At 43.2% G+C, this 21,404-nt stretch overlaps 1 long non-coding RNA gene across 5 annotated transcripts in view; it reads right to left on the reverse strand.

The window, feature by feature from the left end:
- LOC123841533 (uncharacterized) overlaps positions 1-21,320 on the reverse strand; it is a 137,376-nt gene extending 116,056 nt beyond the window's left edge. For 3 of the 5 annotated variants that reach the window (XR_010409929.1, XR_010409932.1, XR_010409925.1), the window contains exons 1-6: positions 12,663-21,320; positions 7,734-7,765; positions 5,002-5,099; positions 2,198-2,321; positions 1,940-2,084; positions 364-501 (exon numbers count right to left, since the gene is read on the reverse strand). This is a non-coding gene — a long non-coding RNA (uncharacterized LOC123841533). The remainder of the gene's footprint in view (positions 1-363; positions 502-1,939; positions 2,085-2,197; positions 2,322-5,001; positions 5,100-7,733; positions 7,766-12,662) is intronic. The other 2 variants (XR_010409928.1, XR_010409927.1) reach the window with 2 other exon arrangements.
- Positions 21,321-21,404: the final 84 nt, after the last annotated feature.

The raw sequence follows: 21,404 nt of genomic DNA on the forward strand, positions 1-21,404 counted from the left end.
GGGGTTAATATCCAAACTGTATAACATGCTAGTACAACTCAACACCAAAAAAACCCAAATACTTTGTGAATAATTGGGCATAGTATTTTTTTTTTCCCACCCCGCAAGAGAGAGATTCAGCTAGCCAACAGACCTAGGAAGAAATCCTCAACATCAGATATCATCAAGAAGACCCACTAGGAAACCCCATGAAATACCATCTCACACCAAGCACACTGTATAGGATCAAACATACAACAAATAGAAAGTGTTTGCAAGGATATCCACAAGGGTACCCTTGTTCTCTCCTGGCAGGTATGTAAATTGGTGCAACTGCAGGGGAAAAGACTATGGCAATTCTGCACAAAGTGAAAAAGTACATACCCCAGGATCCAGTGATTCCACTCCTGGGTATTTAGTCAGAGGAATGGAAAACCACTACTTCAAGAAGATATACGCACTCTTAAGTTTATCACTTCATTTTCTTTTGTAATATCCAAGATATGGAAGCAATTTCTGTATCTATCAATAGAGAAATAGATAGGAAGCTGTGGTATATATTTACATGGAATATTACTCTGCCACAAGAGAGAATAAGACCTTGCCATTAATGACGACATGATTGGTCAAGAGGCTATTCTGCTAAGTGAAGCAAATCTCACAGTGGAAGACTAATACCATGAGATTTCACTTACACGTGGCTCTACATAAGTAAGAAAAAAATTTACAGAGACCTTGAAAGTAGGAGGAAAGCAAGCCTTGCTGCCAGTCTTGGGTGCTTTTGTTAAATTTATTTCTTGCCTTTCGGCATTTACATGAATAACCTATATACTTTGAACTTAGAGATTAGGTCAGTGTGCTCTCTGTACAGCTTGTTGGGAAAGGGAAATTAAAATAGGCAGATGGAGCCAGATTTTGAGAAGGGAAATTTACATTGGATGTAAACATTAGTTTTTGTCTTCAGTCTAATTTTTTTTTTTTTCCGTATCTTCAAGTCCCAAAAGCTAGCCATAAGACAACTGAAAACTTCCTATAAAGAATTTTTTCTTTCAAATATAGCCAATGTAAAGGATCCATCATCTGGCAATGATGAATAGGATCTTATTAATCTCAATAGTAACTCAAACCAATAAGCACTTTTATGGGAAGACACAGAGGCAACTTTCCAGGCTTAGACCATGGACCCAAGAGGCATCCTTGGAAAGCATAGACGTTGCATCCCCCATGACCCAAAATTTTACTTCCAAAAAGTCTAAGACAGCAAAGGCCTCCATTGCACAGGCAGTAAAGATGGTGTAGAGAAAACAGTACCTTTGGTCTCCTACAAAAATGTGAGACATCTGTAGTCACAGACCCACTAATGTGTGACATGGGGCAGACCCTACTGTAGTGAGATTTTTCCAGCACTAATGGAGGTTATGATGACAAAGGTCCCTTATGGGCTGGGACCTCTTAGAACACACTCCCTTGTGAGCTGGCATGGGCGGACAATGAGAGTACTGCTTGTAAGTGTGAGTCTCAGAACCCCACTGGACTTGACAGGCCACCAAGGTGCACCCCGGTAAGTGAACCCTTGGAGTATGGAGACCAGAGAGAATATTCTCACTGGTCACAAACCAAAGCTCTTAGGACATGAAACAAGACAAAAAGATAAACCTCCTCTAGCTTTTACATAGAGGACCCACAGCAAAGTTTGTCTAAACAGATGCAGGTATGATGAGGACTGTGAACTCACCAGTCTGTGAGGCCAACTCAAACAACAGGCTGATTGGACCCATGCCTGTGTTCTTTTCTACAGTAATTCTTTTTTTTATGACAAATGACACAAAAGACAAGGATAAAGGAAAACTGTGGCCATCTCTGGATGGAAATGGACCTCTCAAGCCACGGGAACTCTACCAACGTCACCAGAGTCCTTAAAGCCAAGGAACTAGTTCCACAAATATTTTCTCCTACTAACCTAAATTGAGCCCATGCAGGGAGAGATCCAGTAGGTGATGTGGTGGTGAGGCTTCTTCCCTTCTGTCAGCTTTCGTCGGATGTCCCACCATCTCTCAGCTGCAGCAGTCCGGCCAGTTAGCGTTTATCCTGCCGACTCTCAACAGCTGTTGAGGAGGAAAAATTACGCTCTGCCCTTCCAGATTCTCCCAGGTGATCTAAGAAGTAAATTGACAAGACACATGGGGCGCCTGGGTGGCTCAGTTGCCTAAGCGTCTACCTTTGGCTCAGGTCATGATCCTGGGGTCCTGGGATCGAGCCCCGCATCAGGCTCCCTGCTCAGTAGAGAGTCTGCTTCTCCCTCTCCGTATGCTGCTCCCCCTGCTTGTACTCTGTCAAATAATCTAAAAAAAAAAAAAAATTAAATCAGCAAGACACAGATTAACAGGAGATAAAGTTTAATTCCGTGCACAGAGAGGCCTGATATTAAAATTGAGATCAGGCAAACAACGAGGGCGGGCAGCTTTGAGGCATTTTTAGACATAGAAACAATACATCTGTGATGAATTGACAGTACAAAGAAAACTTAATTTGCAAGCTTCGATTTTAAAGCAATTCTAACAGAATTTGAGCTGGGGTAGTAAAATTAGTAAAAGTAACAAGGTGTTTACACAGCCTTCTTAGCTCTGAATTCCTTATCTGGCAATTAAAATTTATCTTTACATCCTGGTACAGGGAGGGTACCTTTCACATGAGAGCTTTATTTCCTACTTTCTAGAGACGAAGGGGCAGAGTGGTATTGTTGCACTGGCTATTTAAGTGACTTTAGTCCAAAATAATATGCTGAAATGGCACATTTGGGGGCACCTGCCTTTTGCCCCCACATGCATATTTGTGTTAGGTTAGGGCTTGGAATTAAACAGATGACTTGGACCTACAATGGTCCACACCAGTGACCTAGCCTCTCCCAACACTCGCCCCATTCCAGGTCCCTGGCTACTCTGACCTGCCTGTCCCACTCATCCCCCACCGAGTCCCCACCTTGTCAGCAGGCCTTGGGCGGCAGATGGCAGTCCAGGCTCCTGTGTTCCAGAGGACCCCAACCAGCTGAAAGGGTGGGAGGAGCCCGCTCTGGGAAAATTTGTCTGAGGCCACAGATTTAAACTGGCAACAGTCAGTTCCCATTTGGATTAGCTGCCTGATGCAATGGGAGGGTTCCTAGACCATCCTGCCTCACCTCCCCTGACAAGGCAGTCCGCATTACCCCAGCTCTGCCCTCAGGGGGAATATGCACATTTGTGCAGATTAGTGCTTGGAATTAGGCAGATGCCCTGGATACCCGACAATGTACTCCCATGATCCAGCCTCCTCAGACACTTACCCTGTTCCAGGCTCCTACCTACCCTGACCAGAACAGCTTGAGAATGTGCAGTACAGTCCTCTCCAGGCCAGCAGAGCTAGGGTGAGTCTGAACCACCAGCATCACCATCGGGGCAGAGGATGCCCACCTCCCCAAAATCTTTCTGAGATGGCAGCTTTAAACTGGTGACAGTCCGTCCCCATTTGGACTGGCTACTTGATGGGGTTCCTGAGCTTACCAGTCATCGAGGCTTCCAGGTGTCTCATATTGGAGGAGACCCTGACCAGTGGGTCCAGCCCCACCTTGGCAAGGAAGTCCACCTTCCTTCAGCTGGTCATAGGTTGCTGTAGTCCAGGCCCCTAGAGCTCTGGAAAAACCCCAGGCACCTACATGGCTCATGTGAAGGGAGTCCACATCAGGAAAATCTTTCTGAGGTGGATTTAAACTAGTGACAGTCAGTCCCCATTTGGTCTACCTGCCTGATGGGGTCCTAGGGTTCCCCAGCAATCAAGGCTCCCAGGTATCTCTTCTTGGAGGGTACCCCAACCATCCTGTGCTGACCCACTCTGGCAAGGCAGTCCAGATTCCTCCAGCCCTGCCTTCAGAGGAAATATGCACATCTATGAAAATTAGCACTTAGAATTAGATGCAAGTACCCCCAGTAGGCTCCTCCTGTGACCCAGCCTCTCCCTACAGCTGCCCTGTTTCAGGTCTCTGGCTCTCCCGACCTGGGCCACCCACATATGCACGGTCTGCACTGTCAGCTGGCCTTTGGGTTCAGGCTGTTCTCCAAAACCTGCATAGCCTCCAGGGTGGCAAGTGCCCCCTCCTTGTAAATCTTCCCAAGGCTGCAGCTTTAATCCGGTGACAGTCTCACTGGCCTGAATGCCTGATCGGTCCCTGGCTTCTCCATCCCTTTAAGGTTCCCAAGCATCTGTTAGTAGATGTAGTAGATGCCCATCCCTCTCTACCCAGACCTGGCAAGGCAGCTCAGGGCCCTCCAGTTGTCTTCAGGGGGAATATGCACCTTTGTGTAGGTTAAGGCCTGGAATTCGGCAGATGCCAGGTACTCCAAATAGCCCGCTCCTGTGAACTGGCCTTGCCCTACATTGTCAGCCTGCCGAGGTGGTGCATGCTCAAATCATCACACCCCACGGGCTGCAGGGGGTACCCAGGCCATGGAGCTCTGCAGAACCCCAAGCCCCAGAATGAACGGCCTCTGGGTGTAGAAAGTCCACAATCTGATCATACTTCTATAGCTCAATTTTAAACTGGGGATGGTCAGTCCCCATTAGGATGGCTCCCTGATGTCAGCTTCCCCAGTAATCAAGGCTCCCCAGTGTCTCTTACTGGAGGGTACCCAGACCATCCCACGCAGGCCCACCCTGGCAAGGCAGTCCAGATTTCTCCAGCTCTGCCCTAAGGGAGAATACGTGCATTTGTGTAAGCTAAGCTTAGAATGAGGTAGATGCCTTGGAATCCCAACAGACCACTCCTGTGTCTCTCCAGAAACTTGCCTGTTCCGGGTTCCTGGCTCCCCAAATCTGTGCTGTCTGCACATGGGCAATACACACCCTGTCAGCCTGCTGAGGGCATCCTGGGTCCTCCCGGCTGGTAGAGCTTGGGTCGGTGCCCAAACCCAGAAATCTTTGTGAGACAGCAGCTTTAAACTGTCAACAGTCAGGATCCTTTTGGAGTAGCTGCTTGAGGGGTCCTAGGCTTACCAGTAATCAAGGCTTACAGGCGTCTCTTACTGGAGGATACCACGGCAGCACCCCAGGCGTCATGTTGGCAAGGCAGTCCCGGACTCCTCCAGCTGTACCTTCAGGTGGAACATACATGCACATTTGCATAGGTTAGGCTTGGAATTAAGCTGATCCTTGCATCCCCAACAGGGGGGAGTCAATCTTGTGACCTGCCCTTTCCAGACACTTGCCTTATTGTTGGTCCCTGGCTACCCTGACCTGCAAAGCTTACACATGCGTAGTAGGCACCTCATCAGCCTACCTACCCAGGGCAGCTGGTGCCCTCAAGGCCCGTGGAGCTGGCTGGTCCGAACCACCTGCATAGCCTCCTGGGCAAAGAAATCCTGCCCCTGAAATTCTTTCTGAGGCAGAGGCTTTAACAGTCCTCATTTGCAGCAGCTGTCAGTGGGGTCCCTGGGCACTCCAGCGATCAAGGCTCTCAGGTGCCTCTTATTAGAAGACTCCTGTCCGGTCAGCCTGACCCCATCCTGGCAAGGCAGTCCACTTTCCCCCAGCTCTGCCTTCAGGGGGAAAATACTCATTTGTTTAAAGGAAGACTTGGAATTAGGCAGACTCCAGGTACCCCAAATAGCCTACTCCTGTTACCCAGCTTCTCCTGACAATTGCCCTGTTCCATGTCCCTGGCCACCCGAACCTGCATGGCCTACACATGTATAGTCTGTACCTCATCAGCTGGCCTTTGGCTGAAGGGGGTACTCCAGGCCCCTGGTGCTCCAGGAGGACCCCAACCATCTGCATTGCCTTAGGGTGGAGGGAGAGCACACTAGGAAACTCTTTCTGAGGCAGTAGATTTAAACTGGTAACAATCAGTCTCCCTGTAGACCGGCTGCCTGATGGGGTCCTGGGGTTCCCAGCAATCAAGGCTCCCAGGTATCTCTTCTTGGAGGGTACCCCAACCATCCTGTGCTGACCCACTCTGGCAAGGCAGTCCAGATTCCTCCAGCCCTGCCTTCAGAGGAAATATGCACATTTGTGGGGTTTGGCTGACCAAGGTATCCTCCAAAAGGAGACACCTCGGAGCCTGATTGCAGCAGAAGCCTAGGACCCCACCTGGCAAGCAGTCCACAGGGAGACTGATAGTCTCCCACTTCAGCAGACCCCTTAGAGCAACTTTGGGGGGTGGAGGGTGGGCTCCCTCCACGTTTTGCAATGCAGGTGGTTAGGGGTGGGCTCTAGCATCACAGGCCTGGAGGGCCCTTCTGTGCAAGGGCAGCTGACAGTGTGCGTGTTGTGCGTGTACCAGACTCACAGATCCTGGTGGCCAGGGTCCTGGAAAAGGGTGAGTGTTGGGAGAGGCTAGGTCACAGGACTGGGTTCTTGGAGGTACAAAACATTAGCCTAATTGCAAGGCCTGCCCACCATTGTGTAACATTCTCCCTGTCCAAGGCAGAGCTGGAAGGTTTTCAACTTCCTTTCCAGGAAGGGGCCAGGCAGGCAGGACACGGTATCCTCCATTAGAAAACATCTGGGAGTACTAATCTATAGTGGGATAGGGAAGCAAGTCCATATAAACACTGTTAGTCATTTTCAGTTGCCAATCCAGTGCGATTTTCAGGAGGTGGTCTTCTACCATGCCAGAGGGTATGCGAGTGGTTGGGGCCAGAGTTCCATGGGCTTCAGTGCCAGGTCTACCCAAGGCCTGCTTATGAGTGCAAAAAAGTGGGTGCAAAAAAAGTGAGCATGCACAGGAGGCATAGGCCAGGGTAGCCAAGGACTTAAACAGGGAAAGCATCTGGAGAGGCCAGGTACCTGGAGCAGGCTTTGGGGGTTACAAGGCATCTGCCTAATCCAAATCATAATCTACACAAATGTGCATATTCCCACTGATGGCAGAGCCCGAATAATCTGGGTTGTTTTAGCAGGGATGGAATGTGTTGTCTGGCCAGGGTCTCCTCCAAGAAGAGACACCTGGAAGCTTTGATTGCTGCAGAAACCTGGGACTCCAGCAGACAGTAAATCCACATGGGGTCCCAGCCACCACTTCAGTGGCTGTGTCAGAGTGGTTTTCGGGGGGAGGTCTCCCTCCATTCTCTTGGATGTGCCAGTGGTTAAGGATGGGCCCTAGCTCCAGGCCCTAGCCTGGAGGGTTCTGGCTGCCCAGGGTTGATGACGGGGTATGTACTGCTCATGTGCATGTCACGTAAGTTGGGGTGGCCAGGAACATGGGACACAGCAGCAGTCTTTTTCTGGTACCCAGCATCTGCCTAACTCCAAGCCTTATTCTACACAATGTGCATATTCCTCCTGAGGGCAGAGCTGGAGGAAAGTGCACTAACCTGCCCAGGCGGGTTGGGCAGCCAGCATGGTTGGGTACTCTCCAATATAGACACCTGGGAGCATTGATGATCGGATAAGCCCAGAACCACATCAGGCAGCTAGTCCAAATGGGCACTTTTGTCACTGGCTTAAAGCTTCCAACTCAGAAAGGTTTTGGAGAAGTGGGCACCTTCCACCCTGGAGCCTGTGCAGCTTTTGGAGACCAGCCTGAGCACAACAGGCCTGGAGGATGCCAACAGCCAAAGGCCAGCTGACAGAGTGCAGTCTGCACACATGTGGGCAGTGAAAGTTCGGGTAGCTGGAGGCCTGAAACTGGTCTCTGGAGAGGCCAGGTCACAGGAGTAAGGTTTTGGGGGTACAGGCATCTGCTTAATTCCAAGTGCTAACCTATACAAATACACGTATAGACTTACCTCAGAGATATTGTGGGTTTGGTTCTAGATCACTGCAATAAAGCAAATATTGCAATGAAGTGAGTAAATGAATTTTTTGGTATTTCAGTGCATATAAAAGTTACGTTTACACTATAGTCTATTAAGTGTGTAATAGCATTATGTCTTTAAAAAAATGTACATACCTTAATTAAAAAATACTTTATTGGGGCACCTAGGTGGCTCAGTTAAGTGTCTGCCTTCAGCTCAGGTCATGATCCCAGGACTCTGGGATCGAGCCCCACGTCGGGCTCCCTGCTCAGTGGGGAGCCTGCTTCTCCCTCTCCCTCTGCTGCTCCCCCTGCTTGCACTCTCTTTCTTAAATAAATAAAATATTTTTAAAAATACTTTATTGCTAAAAAATGCTAACCATCATCTGAGCTCTCAGCAATTAGTAATTGCTGATCTCAGATCACCATGACAAATATAATAATAATGAAAAAGTTGGAAATATTGCAAGAATTACCAAAATATGACACAGAGAAATTACATGAGCAAACACTGTTGGAAAAATGGCACCGATAGACTTGTTCAAGGCAGGGTTGCCACAAAACTTCCAATTTGTAAAAAGCCTAATATCTGTAAACGTAATAAAGTGAAGCACACAAAATGAGATATGCCTGTTTTTACTTTGAGAAAATAGCTAAAGGAATTCCTTTACAGTTGAATAGGAGTATGAGAGAGTTGGATATAGAGTAAATGGCAGTCTTAGAATGTGCCCCTTCTTTCAACGCTCCTTCCATGGCACGGGGGTGGGAGGCATCAATGGGCACACTGCCTGAATTTGGGTAGGCTTATGACTCCTTCGACCAATAGACTACAGTGGACACAACAGTGAGGCTGTGTCGTAAAAGGCAATGCAGTACCAGCCTTATACACTAGAACACTTGAGGCTGCAGCCCTGTGCTGCCACATAAAAGTCTAATTACCCAGAGGACACTAGCTGTAAGGAAGGCAACCCACACAAAATAGCCAAGGGTGGTTGCTCCCCTCAGCAGTCCTAGTCTTTGAGCCAGACCAGTTCAAGGGACTTCAAGGAGAAGAATCAACCAGTCTGTTCTTGGTCTGAATTTCTGACCCACAAAAACTATGAACATAGTAAAATGGTTGTTTCAAGATGGCAAATTTAGGTCAATTGTTCATGCAGCAAAAGTAACTGCAAAACAATGTGAGGGTCAAGGACATATCAGTATAAATGGATAGATTCATTATCCAAAAACATTCCAATCATCTGCAGAATGGAAGTTCACAATACTTTGGAATAAAGTTTTTCCAAATAATCTAAAGAAATTTTTTTACATATGTGTTGTCCCACTTGAGATCTTCAGAGCAATGAAACATGTAAAGCCTAGTCCCTTGTTAATGCTTTCTGTTCAGACTACATGTTAATTGTGAGAGTTCTAAGACAGAAGAATAAAGTTAGTAGACTTTGCTCTTTGAGCCCCCATTTCAAATTATATCCCATGGCATCCTCAAGTTTTCCAATAAGAGAACTGATCAGCATAACTTCTCAGGTGATGATATTATTTCATATCGATATGTTTTACAGTTCTAGCAGTAAAAATGTCAACACCATTGCTGACATTTTAAAGACTAATATAATCATTTTTATTTGTATTTTAAAGCCACAAAAATAAAATTAACCCCCAATGATCGATGTTTCTGCTTTGTTTTTAAAATAGTGCATATGGTAAGGATAATAATAAAGTCCTATCAATATATAAAAAAGTTTTTTTGGAATAAGCAAGCTTTGTGTTTCTACCATCCAGGGATCCAAGTTCCTAACTTTATGATAAGGTGTAAGATATAAAAGTTAAAGAATCACTACTCTGGAAGGTAGAATTTTGGGGGAAAAAAGAATAATATAGAATAAGAGTCTTCTGTGAATTGTAAACTTCAGGATAGACAACATTACACAGACATTATGGAAATAATTTATTCTAATATAAATGTTTGGGTTGAATATCATAGATCATATCATTTTTTCTGTTTTTACTCTTCACTGAAATCAACAATTCTTTTTATTTTCTTTGTTTTCTTTTTCTCCCCAGATTTACTGAGCTATAATTGTACTGAGCTATAATAGTATATTATGTAAGTTTAAGGTGCACAAGATTTGATACACCATATATATTATGAAACATTTACCACAGTAAGGGTAGTCACACATCCCTCCCTTTACAATGAGATATCACTTCATAACTGATAGAATGGCCATCATCAAAAAGACAAGAGATAACAAGTGTTGGTGAGGTCATGGCAGGGAAGGAATCCTTGTGCACTATTGGTGGGAATGTAAATTGGTACAGCCACTGTGGAAAACAGTATAAAGGTTCCTCAAAAAATTAAAAATAGTATTACCATATGATCCAACAATCCCACTTCTGGATGTATATCCAAAGGAATTAAAATCGGGATCCCATAGAGATATCTGCACTCCCATGTTTGTTGCAGCATTATTCACAATAGCCAAGATATGGAAACAATGTAGGCATCTATCAATGGATGAATAGATAAAGAAAATGTGGAGTATACATATAATGGAATACTATTCAGCCATGAGAAAGAAGGAAATTCTGCCATTTGAGACAACTTGGAAGAACTTTGAGGGCATTATGCTACGTGAAATAAGTCAGACAGAGAAAGACAAATACTGTATGATCTCATACATATGAACTCAGAAAAACAGTAGAGTGGTGATTACCAGTGGTTGGCAGGAACGGGTGGGGAATGGGGAGGTATTGGTCAAAGGGTACAAACTTCCAGTTATAAGAGCAATAAGTTCTGGATGATGGTGAATATAGTATAGTATTTGTCTTTCTCCGTTTCACTTAGTTTAATGCACTCAACTTTCCAATTATTTTTAAATTATGGGATACAGAGCAGCGTATTTTCTTTCAATATAGGGAACTAAAACATAAACCAAACTTCAGGACTATCCTCAAATGCTTTAGCAATATACAAAATAGGTTTCCAATCAATTTCTGTAAATTACTATTGACCAAGCAGAATAAGACCAACACCAAAGAAATAAATTGGTAAATAAATACGTCATTCAGTTGCTATAAGCATATTTTAGTGAATTCTATTATTCATTCAAAATTAGATATTATTACTAGACATGTTCACACAGAGACTAGAGAATTGGGAAAAGCAGCAGAAGTCCTGCCTCATTATAGGTCTGTAATGTCAGGCAAGTGACTCTGCTTTAGGTTCCCCAAGTGTAGAACAAGGATAGCAGCATCCACTGGCAGAACTGGAAACAGGTGTCACCACATTGAGAAGCCTATAGGGTGGCCATGTAGTCTGGAAACACTGATATATTATTTCATTATTTATGAAATACATAGATAAACAGAATCCCTGTGACTACTACTTCTGGGGCAGCTACAGCTACAGGTTTATTCTATAAATGACACAAATCATCTAAAGAAATGCATTTTTGAGGCAATGTGCAGGGACTGATTGGAAATGATGTGTTTGTTTCATAGAACCTACAGCTATGTTGTTTTGAATTGAGTAGAGCACCTATTTATATATTTTTTCTCCAGTTTCTGATTCCAAACAGCTCACTACACACTCCCTCCTCTCTCTTCTTTACTACACACACACACACACACACACACACTCCTACTTTCACTGTACTGCTATGGAAGAAAGCAGAAGGCAGCTTTTACCAGAGGAAATTTTACATCTATCTATACACAAACTTACCCGCCCCCCCAAACCTCCCTTAAAACAAGAAAATAAACTTTAAAAGTTCTTCTATTTCCTTTTACAGGTATTTTAAAAAGAGGCATTTAAAGGAGAGGAAAGCTCAACTACGAAGAAAACAAAGGAAGTTAAACAGAATGCAAAACGGGGTGGGGAGAACAAGAGGAGAACTCAGGAAGGGAACCAGAATCAAGGAAAAGGGGAAAAGACAAGTGAGGGAGGAAGGCAAGAAAAGTAGCAACAGATGCCCAGGTCCAGCAGGGGGTTCTGAAGACAGCCTTAGTCAAACTGGCGAGAGTACTGGCATTGTGAAAGCGGTGGCCTGGATTCCATCCCTCTTGAGCAAGTCACAGAAATCTCTATTGTCTATTTCACTATCTGTAAACAAAATCTTCACCCTTTGTAAGTTTAAGGTCTTTTTGTTTCTAATACACCTTGATTTTTATCTCGGCTTTAAATAGCTTACAAAACGAGGGTGTCTGAGTGGCTCAGTCGGTTAAGCGTCTGCCTTCAGCCCAGGTCGTGATCCCAGAGTCATGGGATCGAGCCCCGCATCGGGCTCCCTGCTCTGCGGGAAGCCTGCTTCTCCCTCTCCCACCCCCCTGCTTGTGTTCCCTCTCTCGCTGTCTCTCTCTCTGTTGAATAAATAAATAAAATCTTAAAAAAAAAAAAAAAAAAAAAAAAAAGCTTACAAGACGATTAAACACTCCTGAAAGCTTTTTAACCGTTTTTATGCCCAGCCTTTCTTGATGCGACTCCTGGATAATACAAATGGAAACTAACTTTAAACTAAATTAAAATTACATTAATCTCATCAAGCCAAACTATGTACGGCTTATCCCTGCCTCCATATACAAAGTTACGATTTTATGGATGTCACTTTCTTCCAACTTACACATTAAGAGAATACATAAAAATAACAAGCAAAAGATGCAAATAAAGCCAAATAACGACACATTTTGCAGTTCACGTCTAACAGAACTCTTCGCTTGGAAGGAGCTGGAACTGAGGTGAGGGGCCGTTTTCTCCCTTATTAGGAAACGGGAACAGTTTAAAGACTTAATCTGAGGTCTTAGGAAATTACGAGAGGTTTCCTTTACAAAACACGCTCAGGTCAGCGGGAGGAGCAGGCGACCTGCCCACCGACCCACCCCACTCTCCGCCCTAGATCCAGACTGAGAGGATTCGGCTGCTTACGTCACAAGAGACCGGCGCCGCGGAGCGCGAGGGGAGGAGACCCGCTACGTCACGGCCGCTCAGGGACGGAAGTCAGGCGCGCGGAGAGGGCCACCAAGTTAGATCCGGCAATTGGCGGAGGGAGTCGGTCAACCGCAGCCACGCAAAGGGAAAGGGCGCTGCGCTTGCGCGGATTGGCTCTAGGCTGGCAGATCTGGCTTGTGCGCTGTCCTGCCTGTCCGCCCCCGCCCCCTGGCGGGCTCCGGGCTTCCTAGAAATGACGGAGTACTCGGGCGTGCTCTTCCCTCTTGACAGTTGAGAAATCTTTCTCCCCTGACGCCTACGATAGCCCAGTGCGGCCTTGCAAGAGTTCAGGGACGGAGCTGAGCGCAGATTGTCCCTGAGCGGACCGTGAGGCTTCGCAGGGCCTGGAGGCCTGGGGTAGTGGGGATACACTCAGGTCAGTTGTCTCACGGGGTGTGGACAGTTTTCGCCGAGTTCGTAGCAAGGGGAAAAGGACTTTCCAATTGACCAGCCCACTTCAGTCACCTCCCCCACGGTAGAGCTCTTGGGGATCCCAGCCTCCTCTAGATTAGGGAGGGCCCTTCAGCCGCTGGCGGAGGGAGTTCTCACTACAGGCCTAATGTAAAAAATTGTAAATACTTACCTGTTCAAATAAATTCATTTATCCCAAGTACGCAGGACGTTACGAGGTTCCGTATTGAGAAGAGCGAGCAAAGGGCAACTGATATCCTGGCCTTCACGTTTAAAAACAATTCCTGAAACTACTGAGGGGGTAGAATTGAGCTTTTCCAGTTTGTAGCCTGAAGCCACCTCTTTCTCCCTGAACTTCCCCATCAGGGAAAAGACCACGTTGGGACTGCAGTGTCTATAGATTCAAAACTGAGCTCAAAAGAAATCGCATGCCTAAAACAGCACATCTCCAGAACCAGCTTTTAAGTTTGAAGCCGAGGTAGTCCTGAATGAATGAATATATGACATACATACATGAATAAATGAATGTATGAGACTATTCCCCCTTATGTTTCTGTTCTGAAAATTAATTATACACGAGAGATTCTTAAATGTAAAGGCAAAATAATTAGCAATCCAGCCTATATCTACTGATCCGTGCTTCCCACCTTAAGGAGTAACTGGGTTATTTTTGAGATTCCAGTGATATATATGCAAACATTCCGTATTTCATAAAGCAATTACGGGAATTACGTGTCGGCTGTTCAGTAGTCCCAGGATGTAGGATGTAAATACCTCTGAATTAGTTTCCCGACAGCAGTGTGTGTGTGTCTCTTTACGGTGTGGCACCCGTGTGTCTGTCCCTGTCACTATGAGAAAAACTTTCCCTGATATAAAACTCGACTAGGTCTCCAAGGAGGAGTTTAATGTCACGAGGTACGTAATTTAAATCAATCTAAAAAACATTTCTTCTAAAGCACCCTATGGTGGGCCCGGAGAAAGCTTGTTCTTTTAGTTACACAATAAGGTGTCATGAACTTTTTTCACTGTAAGAACAAATGTTGTTCTGTTCTGAACAAATGTTCTGAACAAATCTGTCCCAGAGAACCAGCTTTACAATACAATCTTCAGATGCTGTCATGGAGAGAACACTGTACTGGGCATTAGAAAAACCAGAGTTCTAATCTCACTTCTGACATTCGATCTTGGTCATTTTATATCTCCTCTGAACTTTCCTTTCCTCACTTTTAATGTGGTCTTTGTCCTTCTCCCAAATTCTCCTGTGGTATTTTGCTCTTTGTTTTACTCTGGTCAGTCTCACTACTTTGTGGTCTTAGCACCTAGCATAACATAATTAGTGGGTACTCACTAGAAATTTGTTGAAATAATCCTTTCCAACTCTATAAGGTTTCAACTGGGCCATTTTTCTTCTTTGAAACAATGTACGTAAGATATGTTATTTATTGCCAAAGAATTATCCCACAGGTTACTTATTACAAAAATGTAAAGGTATGTTGACAATGGATAAATCTGGTGGATACCACCTTTAACCAAATCATTGAAATTAACCAGAAACTGGACAATAATTTAACATCATACGCCCCTTCTTGTGAAACTTGGAGGATACATCATCTACGGAGCATTCGTGGGAAAATGTTCAACCTGAATCTAATCACAATCAGACAAATCCAAGTTGAGGAACATGCTGCAAAACCATTGGCCTGGAATCATGAAAAATACTATAAAAGACAAAAAACCCTAGGTAATTATTCTAGGTTAAAGAGACATGATAATTATATGTAGGGAACTTAATGTGAAGCTCATTTATTTTTGTTATAATGTCCAAAACGGCCAAAGCATTCCTGAGATTCCCAGTTACTTCTTGTTCCTGCTAAGAAAACTGAGTAGGGTGCTTCAGAAAAGCTGATTCTTAATATTCCTAAAAGTTTCTTCAGTGAAAGTCTGCTTATGCTGAATGCTTATTGGAAACAGAAAACACTAGTAAATGGAGTCACCTACTTCATTGCTCAAAATTATAATTTTGTAAATTATAGTATAACTCTCAATCCTTAAAAGGAAAACAGTATTTTTTAATATGTAATTTTCAAGGACTTGCTAGGTGCTTTCCATTTTTAATTGCCTAGCCCCAACCAGAAGTAAAGAAACAGAAGAAAAATGAAACTACTAGAAAAACTTGAGGAAGTAACTGTTCTTAATATTACTTTCTGATTTATAGCTCTTCATTTTCTTGAGGTAATCACTGCTGTTAAATAAAAAAAACAAATTCAACTGAGTAAATTTTAAAGATCTAATTGGCTTTATTGAGCGATTTATGAATTGGGCAGTTCTCCATCTAGCAAACAGAAAAGAGCTCCAAAGAGCTACAGAAAAGTAAAGACTTTAAAGCCAGAGAAGGAATGGGACAAGGAAGTCATAAGTGGGGGTGGGGTGGGGAGGAAGGATTATTTCAGGCAAGGTCACCTTCCTCTGGGGGACAAAATGGACCTAGTAGATGAATTACCTCCCTACTGCCAACCAAGAAATTCTAGACTGAAGGGTTAAGATTACATTCCTGGAGGAGGCTAAAAATGCAATTAAGTTAGATGTTAGTTTTGATTTGGTGATGTGGGCTTAGCACTAGTGACTCCCTTTTACCATTGCTTTAGATCCTCCAGAGCTTCTGGGAGCCTCCAAAAGTGAAGACCTGTTCCTCAGCCCTTCTAGACCTTGCCCACCCCTGTAGCATTTTAGTCCCTAGTGTACACATACACACACACACAAACACACACACAATATTCTAGCACACCATAATATTCTTTATGTAGGTCTTTTCAGTTAAGAGGATTTAAGATTAAATGAATAAAAAGGAGTTATTTGTTCATGTAACTGAAAATCCCAGGGGTAGAAGATAGGGTATGGCTACATGCGAGCCTTAAATGAAGTCTTTGGATTGGGTTTCTGTCTCTGGCCTCTGTTCTTTTTCTCTGCTGACTCCATTCTCAAACTGGTTCCCCTATCCAGTAGTAAGATGGCACTCTGTAGGTCTGGGCTTACATCTCCCCTCTTGACAATCCCAGAAGAAACAAATACTTCCTTCTCTTTCCCTAGCCAGGGTTACAGTAAAAGTCCTGGACTTAACTGACGTGCTGAACCAATCACTGGGAGGAAGTGAAGAGGGGTGAGAAATGCTGATTAGTTTGTGAGCTAGGGAGGAGGTCAGCCCTACCCAAACCACCTACACTGAGAATGGAGAAGTTGTGGGTCCCTAAGGGAAAGATGTCCACTACCTTTCTCAACACACCTAGCAATTTCATACCTCTCTACCATGGCTCCTGTTTTCCCTGTTTAAAACACTCTTCCACACTTACCTTTCTGACAAATGCCCATGTAGCCTTTAAAATCCATCTCCTTTTTGCCACCTTCTTTGTTGCTTGTCCATAAAACTACCCCATCCTCGGAACCACTTCTCTACCTTGTACCTATATGTCAATTATCAGACTGAATTGGAATTTTTTTCAAAACAATTGCAATTATACAAAAAATAAATGTTCGCTATTTTAAAAAATTCAAAGAATAATACCAAAGAATGGCCCATGGGCTGGGACCAAACTCTGAACTGTTTGTTATCAGTAGTTAATAAGTACAGAAACTGAGAGTGTCTAGAAATTGTTATGGCAATTTGACAAAGTAATTTTACATCTGTTGAATCTAATAAACAATTCAGATATGCATTTTCAACACTTAAAAATTCATTTCACTAGTAATTCATATATATGCAGTTAATTTCATATAAAAAGTATCACACTACATGTATGGTGTTGGAACTTTCTTTTTTTGTTGTTTTAAAGATTTTATTTATATGAGAGAGAGAGAGCATGAGAGAGGGGAGGGTCAGAGGGAGAAGCAGAGTCCCTGCTGAGCAGGGAGCCCAATGTGGGACTCGACCCTGGGACTCCAGGATCATGACCTGAGCTGAAGGCAGTTGCTTAACCAATTGAGCCACCCAGGAGCCCAAGCTGGAACTTTCTTTCGTTCACTTACTATCTCAAAGATCCTTCCATTTAAAAAAAAAAAAAATTAGTCAAAATTATCACACTTGTATATCTGTGTATCATCTACAAGCTCCTTGAAGGCAGAATCTATCATTCATCACCATATCCCCAATGGCTGTAATAGAGCCTAGTACTTAGTTGTCAACAAATAAGTAAGAGTTTAGGGGCGCCTGGGTGGCTCAGTCATTAAGCGTCTGCCTTTGGCTCAGGTCATGATCCCAGGGTCCTGGGATGGAGTCCCGCATCGGGGTCCTTGCTCAGCAGGGAGCCTGCTTCTCCCTCTGCCTGCCGCTCCCTCTGCTTGTGCTCTCTCTCTATGACAAATAAATAAAAAATATTAAAAAAAATAGTATCAGGAAATAGCTAATCTTAGTGCATTTGTTTCCTATAACTGCCATAAAGAATTACAATAAATCTAGTGGCTTACATCAACAAAAATTATCTTACAGTTCTATAGGTCAGAAGTCCCAAATTAGTTTCACTGGGCCAAAATCCAGGAGCTGGCAGGGCCACATTCCCTTGATGTAATCTGTTTGGAAGTCATACCAACAAACTCTTACTACTCTTGAATAAGTGACTAATACCAAGACTAGTTGGCCAATTCTTGACATTTAATACCATAAAGAATTAATCCATCCAAACATAGCCTGCACTGAATTATTTGCAATCAGCAAATACTAATGAGTAGCTACTATTTGCAGCCTCCTCCTTGGGCCTTAATTTCCTGTGTGAAAAAGAGATCAGACCAGATATTAACATTAGTCTAGCTCCCAAAGCAAACCTATGGTTTTGTTGGCTTTACAGTTCAGTTTATCTAACTGGCACTGGCCTAACTCTTAGTCACACTTGACAGATTTCGGGACACACCTCCAAAAACTGTCCCAGAGCCTCTGTCTACACTCAAACATCAAACTACTCCACTGTATTGCTGTGAGCTCCTGTCCCTGAACCACAACTCTGGTTATAACAATGCCAACAGGCCTCCTATTCTGCAGCTCATGCCTATATAGCTTGTGGGCTACAGAAGTAGCCCACCGTAAGGACACAGAATAGAGCAGAAGTGGAAACACAGCTGAGTGCTGCAAAGTGAACAGGACAAATGGGGACCTCCATTAGGCAGTACATTAGCTCTCTATTAGGGAGAGATGGCTGTGGTGGTAGGACAGACACCTGAGGATAGAACTGGCTGCTGGACAGAAAGGAAAAGGCAAGACCAGCCTTCCTATGCCAGGCACTAGGGAAAAAAAATAGGCAATTCAGTTCCGTAAGTTCTGATTAACTACCTCCCATAGGCACAGTGTCTACCAGGTTCTGTGGACAATGGAAAATAAATGCAAAAGTGGTCCTATTTTTAAGGAGTCAAGACACCCATTTATGAAGTTATCAAGTAACAATGCGTAACAGTATAAAATCATGTGTCAAAATGTATTCTAGAGGTCATAAATGCTAGGAGGGAACCCAAAGAAGGGGAAAAGTAATGCAAGCCAGATCAGGTAGAAAGGCTTCTGGCAAGAGGTAGAGCTTCATCTAGATCTCAAGCAACTGGGAAGGATTTGATTCCCGGAGAAAAGAGTAAGAATGTCGCAGGCTTGAGAAATAGAAACTGTTAAATCAGGAAGGTAAACTATGTATTTGTTAGGAGACAAGTGCAGCTGGTCTTGGTTCAGAGACATAGAAGGGAATAAGGCAAGGTGGTAGTTTGATAAGGAAATGAGTGACCAGGCAAGTTGAAACTTTCTTAAATTTTATTAATTTAAGTAATCTCTACACCCAACATGGGGCTTGAACTCACATCCCAAGATCTAGAGTTGCAAGCTCTTCCAACTGAGCCAGCCAGGTGCCCTGGTAAGTTTATATTGTATAAAGTCTCAACAGCCTTTATTTCCAAAGTTTTTATTTGAGAAAGTGAGGTGAGGAAATTGATATTTGAATTTCAAAGATTAATTTAGAAATTTACCTGGATGAATGAGGAATGGGTGAGAATGGAGCCAAGAAGACCAGGCATAAGGAACAGCAGATTTGAGAACAATTTCCTTCTTTGAAGGAAGGAACAACAGGACTAGGTGACTAAAATAAAGAAGAATTAAGAACCAAAGAGGAGTCTGAGGTTCCAGATGTTTGGATAAGCAGAGTCATGGAAGTTTAGACATGCAAGGGGTCCAGTTGGACTCCCTCACTTTAAGAAATGAGAAAACTATCGTTGCTTAAAATCTCAGAACTAGTGCTCAGCAGAGCCAGCAGCAGAATGCCCAAGCCAGTGCTATTATGAGATTGACCAAGCAGTATATGCCTAAGGGTTAATTACATATAAATCATCTTCAGAATAACTATTTAATGATGACAGCAACCAGACCAGAATCTATTGTCATATAACCACAAGACTAAAAAAAATCATGTAGTCACATGAACAGTTCATGTGTAAAGTCAAATATTCTATGATCTCTGCTATAAACAGAAACTTGATTAGCAACTTCCTAAGGTTATAAATTCTCCCTGATCACATTAACCATGATGACTTATCCCTTCTCTGCCTGCTTTTTGCACTTACTGGTCACCCTAACATTTATCTTTGTGTGTACCATTCCCTTTATTAAGTGTGTAGCTTCTTGGGGCGCCTGGGTGGCTCAGTTGGCTGAGCATCTGACTCTTGGTTTTGGCTCAGGTCATGATCTCATGGGGATTGAGGCCCTGTGTCAGGCTCCATGGTCAGTGGGGAGTCTGCTTGAAATTCTCTCCCTCTGTCCCTCCCCCCCAAATAAATAAAAATAAATCTTTTTTTTTTTTTTTAAGGGTAGCTTCTTCTGGTGGGGACTTCCACTTCATTTGCATTTAGCCTAAATTACAGTGTTGTTATTAAATTCTGGTGGTCTACTGATGAATACCAATTGCTGAAGAAATTAATGAGATTATATCAATTATGATTTTAGGATTAAAGAACCTGAAAGTTTAAATAATAATGAAAAACATGATCCCCAGGGAGGCTACACAGTTTAATGGAATGAGAACTGATTAAAGCATCAAGAATGTGATTCTTCAGTAGTCACAGGAAGGCCAATGATAATTCCATTTGTCTCTCCAGTCATCATCTGAAGCGTGGAAGGCTTAAAACAGTAAAAACTGCAACTTTACTCTAGTTATCACTAAAAGTTATCACTTTTAGACATGGGTGAACTCAGGGTCTACTAACAGGACATTTGTTCTTTGAGAAAGAATATACAAAATTTATTACAGACACAATATTCCATTTTTCTTTTAAGCGACAACTCAAACATTTACCTTCTTAATGGAACTCTCTCACTTGCCTGAATACATTGCTACTAATGCTTTTATACAATTAAAGCGTGTGCTTTACTCTTCCCAGTTCTGGAAACTACAACACTGAATAGGTCTTAGTCTTTCTACATTTTAATGTTGATGTTTTGGAAGTAGGTATGTGGAAAAACAACTTTCTTCAAAGTAACTTAGAAATAATGTAACAATTTTCTAAACCATGATTTTTTTGGAATCTGACCCTGAAAAGGATAATCATAATTTTTTTTTTTTTTTTTTACCCTTTGTCCTTAGATAACCTTGTGGAGCAGAACCACTAGACCTACTGCATTCCATCCTCTGGATTAGTCGTCGCTTTTTTTCTTTTTTAAGTTAAAAGTAAAAGTAACATCAGTTTGATGAGTTAATGCTAAACAAATAAAATGTTGGCCTACTTCTTCTACCACCTTTGTTGAAGCTGAAGGGATGAAGGATGAAAATACTCTTATCTATTGGATATAAGCTGGGATATAGTCAGAAGGAGTTGGAAATAGGCCCAAAGCATAGAATAGTCAGGGTGTTTCTGCTCTTGTGGAAATGAACGTCAGATACAGGAGGTGGTGAGCAGGGAAGTCTACTGGGAAAAGATATCAGGAACACAGCAAGGAACCCCTCCTCCTCCCAGAGCTCACTCCTATGCTTGTGAACTGTATCAAGGACCTAGAGAGTAAAAATATACTATAAAATATATCAAAACTTCACCAAGTCAGCTTATTGGAGGGGCAGGGTGAAAGAGCCCCTAAAGAGAAAAAAAATTTCCATTAAGAAGTATCTTAAAAGTAAGTTAAATTATATTACTCTCAGGTCATTAAAAATACAGGCAGTTATTTCATTGAAACTCAATGTTTCAATGAAGCATATTACCAATTTGCCTTTTTTTTTAGTTTGAAATAATGGCAGCATTCCTATGTATCACTGATCCAAATTT

Source organism: Mirounga angustirostris, unplaced genomic scaffold (genome assembly GCF_029215605.1).
Source record: "Mirounga angustirostris isolate CCGP_5_RB_7025 unplaced genomic scaffold, mMirAng1.0.hap1 SCAF_1, whole genome shotgun sequence".
Lineage (NCBI taxonomy): Eukaryota > Metazoa > Chordata > Mammalia > Carnivora > Phocidae > Mirounga > Mirounga angustirostris.